At 43.9% G+C, this 5,987-nt stretch overlaps 1 pseudogene; it reads right to left on the bottom strand.

The window, feature by feature from the left end:
* Positions 1-1,437: 1,437 nt before the first annotated feature.
* LOC106968463 (glia maturation factor beta-like) lies at positions 1,438-2,872 on the bottom strand (annotated as a pseudogene).
* Positions 2,873-5,987: the final 3,115 nt, after the last annotated feature.

The raw sequence follows: 5,987 nt of genomic DNA, 5'->3' as shown, positions 1-5,987 counted from the left end.
GAGCATGAGTGGGGATGGGGCAGAGAGAGAGGGAGACAGAATCAGAAGCAGGTTCCAGGTTCTGAGCTGGCAGCACAAAGCCCGATGCAGGGGTTGAATGAGCTGTGAGATGATGACTTGAGCCAAAGTTGGAGGCTCAACTGACTGAACCACCCAGGTTCACCTAAGATATTCTTAACATAAGAATTTGCTCGCCAATTTGATTAGTTTTGGAGTTTCAAGACCATTTGTCAAATTAAGTTAAATAGTTATTTATAAGTTGTTAAAGTATACTATATATTAGAATCCTTGCTCTATGCCAATGATGCCAAGAGTGTATGGTTTAGAATATCTTCTGACATTTAGAATACAAGGTGCAATTTCTAATGATGTGTTAGTGTTATTAACTCTGGCTAAGGTTTTGAAATAATTTTTTCCCATGGCAAAAAGATCATAAATATACCTCTCAACCGCCATATACTCATCAATGCAAGCACATACTTGGAACTTTAGAAAAATGAAGTTGACTTTATTACAAAGTTCAGATAAACACATTACAAAATTTTGTCACTTGGACCCTTTACAAAAGTATTAATTTCACCAAATCTGGAACATTGGCAGTATAAAGTCTTAAACTACTTCAAAGCTAACAAACCAGAGGCACAGTATCAACACACTTAAAATGGCTAGTGTTCACAGGACAGCACTGAGAACTGTTTTATAATTACATAGTGTTTTCAACCTAGATCCAAAACTACCTAGTATGACACAACCAGGAATGAAGCCCTTGATTAGTTCCAACCTATCAATTTCCAAGAATAAGATGCTATTTTCTACTCAGAAGAGACCCTAACTTTCATACCTATTATAACATTTCACTCCCAGACCTTAAGAATGAATGACTGAGGAACACAGTTTCTGGACTTGATTAAAAAGGTGTAGAAAACAAGGCATGGAGTTGATGAACAATGTACTAGAAATATAGATTACACCACCAAAAATTACTTTTATGGCTCAAAACTGGGTCATTTAAGTCTTTTACCCAAATTAATTTCAAATAATTAAGTGATAATACGATATTTTCATCTATGAACGGCTAATATACAGTGTCAAAAGGAGGCAACTGTGGCCTGTCACAATCCAATACCCACTTGCCAAGTGTCTGCAAATAGTGACAAATTCTGAACCATAAGTTACCGAAATTAGTTACAAGAGTGCAAAAAGTCCTTGGAGAGTAGTAGCCCACCTAACATTTCCACACATAAGGAAATAATTTACAAAGTTCATTACTATGAAGATGATTTTTCCTTTGTTCAAACTTCGAACAAAATGAAGAATTTTTCTTTACTGCAGGAAACAAACTGGGAGGAACAGTGCAGTTCTAGGCATAAATACTTATGTCTGGTTCCAATATGGTCAGCTTAATACTTAAATACTTTAGAAACACACAAGTTCACATTAGTGGAAAAATCCGTTTCTCATGTAGCCATTCTTCAGTGTTTCTTATTTCAAATACCGTGGGTAGTTCAGCTGTCGGGACTAACTTATTCTTACTCCCAGCATACACCATTTGTTCTTTGCGGGAGTCCTAGCCCCAGCAGGTCCAGAGGTTCCCGAAAGATGAACGGCGTCAGTGAAAAAGTGAAAATAAAACAAAACTAAAAATAAAAAGCTAAAATAAAAACCAAAATAAAAGTGGACACAGACAACAGCAGTGTGTTGAACTGGCTAATTTCTTGCAGTAAACTTGGCATTATATATACTGGTGATTTCCTTGTACGTCAACTATGTTTTTCTAACATTACCTAGTTGTGAAAACGTTCCTATGCATAAACAACCTTTAAGAAATAAGAAACTTATTAAGAAATTTCCCGCATACCCTTTGATTATAGATTCATTTCTTACATTATTCCATTATGTATCTGCGTTTATGTATAATCTACAAAGTATTTGCTTTGCTGTTCTCGTGAAAGGCCCTCTATTTCTCAACACCTCAAGTGGAACAGTTACAGGGACATGACCTCCTAACCACATGAGGCCAGAACAATGTGTTTGCGTTGGTCCGGTGTGCCAGAAAGGGGCTGAAAAAGTCTTAGAAACCCATTCCTCATACATTCTCAGAGAGACAATGCACCTAGTAACCAATGAACCATTCTCTAGCAAAACCGACCAGGTTCAGTCCATCATCTGGAGTGCCTCCAGAGGGCCAGGTGGGCTTAGGGGTTGAAGTCACCTGTGCCCAAAATACACTCCTTAGTTGCCGGAGTGGGACTTTCAAATCCATGTTTCTCTTATACAGACCCTTTTTGCTGACAAATGCATGGGGCTATCCTTCTTGTAAGTAGTCTCCATAGAGGATGGCAAGGGCTAAACGTAAGGCCGCACAATTTCTTGCGGAACCTTATTTTCTTCCTAATGGTTCTTTTCCCAAGGGGCGTGCTGAAGGCAATTTCCCAACAAACAATACCCAAGGTAGTTTTAGTAAGACCAAATTACCTAAAAGCGGGAGTACCAGAAGCTCTAGTGTCGGCCGGCCGCCCTGCCGTCACCAATCCACCCACAGCCGGGGCCCTGCCTCTCAGGCTGGGATAGCTTGGCTTCAAGAAGTTGTTGAGGCTTACATCGAACAGGGCTGGAGAAAATAAGGCAGAGGATACGAACCTGTTCCATCATCATGTTGGTATTTGTAACTATACACCGTGAAGGAGGTTGCCGTTCAGGCAGTTTGTCGTTAAGTTCATCAGGTTAAAAGCCCTCCAGCTCTTCATCCAGTACCACCAGGCGTTTGTCCTTACCAATCTTATGATGGCAGCATTGTTTCTTTACGAAAACCAAATTTTCTCAGCATTTCCACTAAATCTTCAACATCACAAACCACCAAAGGCTCCCTCATTTTCCTCCTGCCCATCAGCAGCCTGTAGCCTTGTTTCAAGCCCCTTTAAAATGGCAGGTCTTTGATCGCCTCCCTTCCTGTCCCAGCACCTGGCAGAGTCGCCCGCATCCCTGCAGTAATTCTTGAATGGTCTCTTTCAGTGCTAAGCAGGTCCTCTAGAAGACTGCCCACAGGTGAACCGGCTGCTCTTCAGAGTGAAAGCATCTTTCACAGACAGGAAAGGAAACAGTTTGGTTAACCATCATTTCTTTTCTCAACCAGCCAAACACCCAGTACTCCCAGGAAGGCAATCTTTCCTTTGGGGTATCAGGAACTGATTGCACTTGGTTAGCAGAGACCAGAGTCAGAGCTCATTAGGAAAGGCAAGGCACTCACTATGTGGGGGCAGCCTCATTAGCCTTGCCTGGAACCCAAAACAGTGATCACTACAGCCAAGGAATTGCAATGGTGGTTGCACATAAGGCCAAAGGTTTTCATTTCAGCTGAGAATGGGATAAAGTTGAGAATGAATTGTCCTGCTCCATGTTCCTCTTGTCCCAGAAGTGAGGATAGCTCCCTCTTGATACCTCTGATACCGACTACACACAAGCATTCCTGCTGGGTACCTTGAAATGCCCTGGACCTGGCTTTGTCAACAGAGTACTGAAAAGCAAGTTTGGAGGGACCCCGTGACCCACGTATCCCAGAGTGACAAGAATTTGGCCAGACTCCCCAGTGAAAAGAAGAAATGGCTCTGACGTTGTGCCTGAACGGACAACAAGGAGAACTGAGCTGGAAAAAAAGCAACTGGGTGGACGAGAAGACACAGAAGGCCAAAGTTTTTGATGAACACCAGAGAATGGCATATGGCAGAAAAATAAAAAATAAAAAAATAAAAAATTAAGTGACTAGCACAATCTCCTGGCAAGATGGTTGTCTCTGGAGTGAGAACAATTTGTGGGCTAAGACAAAGGGAAACCTCCTGTAATGTCCCTTCAGAAGGAGAGGGAAACTTTCTGGCATTGGATTTTTTTTTGCCCTGTCCTTGGGGGCAGTCAAGCTACACAGCTAGCAGTTTCTGGCTTGTGGCTGACCCTCGAGTATTTCCACAGAGGTTCTGTTGCAATGGTCCTGGAATGGGCTGTTTCTGCAAATCCTGCAGGTCCTGAAGAATACTGCAAATGGGTGAACTGTCGGCTCTTCAGAATGAAGGCATCTCTAGCAGCCAGTGGTTGGAATTCTGCTGCCCAACTACTCCCATGCCAACTCCAGCCTTTCAAGCACCAAGTCATCAGTGACGGGGAGGGTGGGGGTCAGTGCATCATTTTATGTATCAGAAACTGCATGCTTTCAGTTAGCATGGGAGCAGCATGGCAACTTTCCCCCAATCCCTGGGCTTGACTGAATTGACAGGCCCACTATGCCTAGGGGGAACCAAGATATAATTAGATAATTCACAAGAGAGGGGACACCAGGGTGGCTCAGTGGGTAAGTGGGTGACTTGATTTCGCGTTCTCATGGTTTTGAGGTCAGGCCCCACATCTGGTTTGTGCTCACACCATGCAGCCTGCGTCAGATCCTGTGTCTCCCTCTTTTTGCCCCTCCCCCACCGATGCTGGCTCTCTCTCACACTCAAAAATGAGAAATATTTAAAAACAGGTTTCAAAAAAAGAATGAGAACCAGTGAGCGAATGGAAGGTCAAAATCCCTCCATTCGTATGAGAAAGGGATCCAGCAGAGAATAGAGTGATTAGTATAATCTATTGAAGCTGGCTGTCTTAAGAATAGGAAGCCCCTCTGCACTGGGTAAAGGGAAAAACACCACTGGTTTTGCCTGGAAGCCCAGGCCAGAGGAAACCTTCATCTGGAATTCCTTTGAGAATGGGATACAACTGAAAGTGTACGGCTCAGATTTTCTCGTTGCAGAAAAAGGACAAGTTTTCTCCTAACTTCTCTGGGCCTACCTACGTGCACACATTCCATGCTGGGCCCCTTAAGTATGCTAGGTTTCCTGATGTATGCATGGTCCTAAAACACTCGTGGTGAGAGACCCCATAGCCCCAAGTATCCCAGAGTCCAGAGAACTTGACCCGAGCCCTCAGTTAAACTGAGACTGCATTGGTCTTAAAGTCTGGCCCCAAATGTTTACCAGAGGAAACTTAGTTGGACAAAAAGACCAAAATTGGACACGCATACACACAGTCCCAAAGTTCTTTTTTATAGAGGAGAATAGGATAAAGCAAAGAACAAACTGAGAGCATAATCTCCAGTGTAAGACACACCTAATGGGTTGGGCCCAGAGAAATGTCCACTGACTACAACTGACGCCCCTAGTGCCAGACAAGTTCACCCAGAAGGTAGGGAAACCAGGAATTCTTCTGGCCATGGCTGTTTTTCAGGCCTTTTCCATCAAGTATACATGCAATATACCTTCAGTGATTCAAGGTCAGTCTCACTGCGGAGCTTCAGGTCTTTGGAACCAGGCTCTGGGGCAGGAGTCTTTGCCTGGGCTCTTTCTACACTAGCCTATGTCTGGGAGAAAACTGCCCATCTGTGAGGCTTCTGCTTTTCAGAATGAAGGCAGCTCAATGAGCCCGGTGAGGGACACAATCAGGGTAAACATCCCTATGCCACCTGCAGCCGGTGAAGCACCACAATTTCAGTCAAAGGAGAGCAATTTTATCTTGGGATGTCAGAAACTGCTCTTGGTTAGCGCAGGCAGTGACAGAGAGGTCTCCATTCATCCCTGAGGGATTTTTATGTGAGTGACGACCCATTTTTCCTGTGACACTAAACCTCGTTAGAACATCCACTAAGGAATGGGAACATATGGAGGGCCAGAATTCTTTATGTTTGGAGAGATACAAGATATAATGTAGAATGGGGTGCCTATCTTCATTTCCCCTTTCTGCAGAACTGAGGCTGGCTGCATCCCACTGTTCTGTCCCTGGCTACATGCAAACATTCTGTGTTCGGCTCCCTCCAATGTCCTATGTCTTTTGTGGCCAACGGTAAGGCTGAAAGGCAAGGCCTGTGGGCCCATGTTGCCCAGCTTTTCTCCAGGTTGGGAGGATGTGGCCCGACTCCCCACTTGAGAGAGGATGTGGCCCTTATATTCTGACCCTGAATCCCCACA

Source organism: Acinonyx jubatus, chromosome B4 (genome assembly GCF_027475565.1).
Source record: "Acinonyx jubatus isolate Ajub_Pintada_27869175 chromosome B4, VMU_Ajub_asm_v1.0, whole genome shotgun sequence".
NCBI classification, from domain to species: domain Eukaryota; kingdom Metazoa; phylum Chordata; class Mammalia; order Carnivora; family Felidae; genus Acinonyx; species Acinonyx jubatus.
Note: the sequence above shows the minus strand (reverse complement) of the source record. Positions and strands in the feature narration are given on the sequence as shown.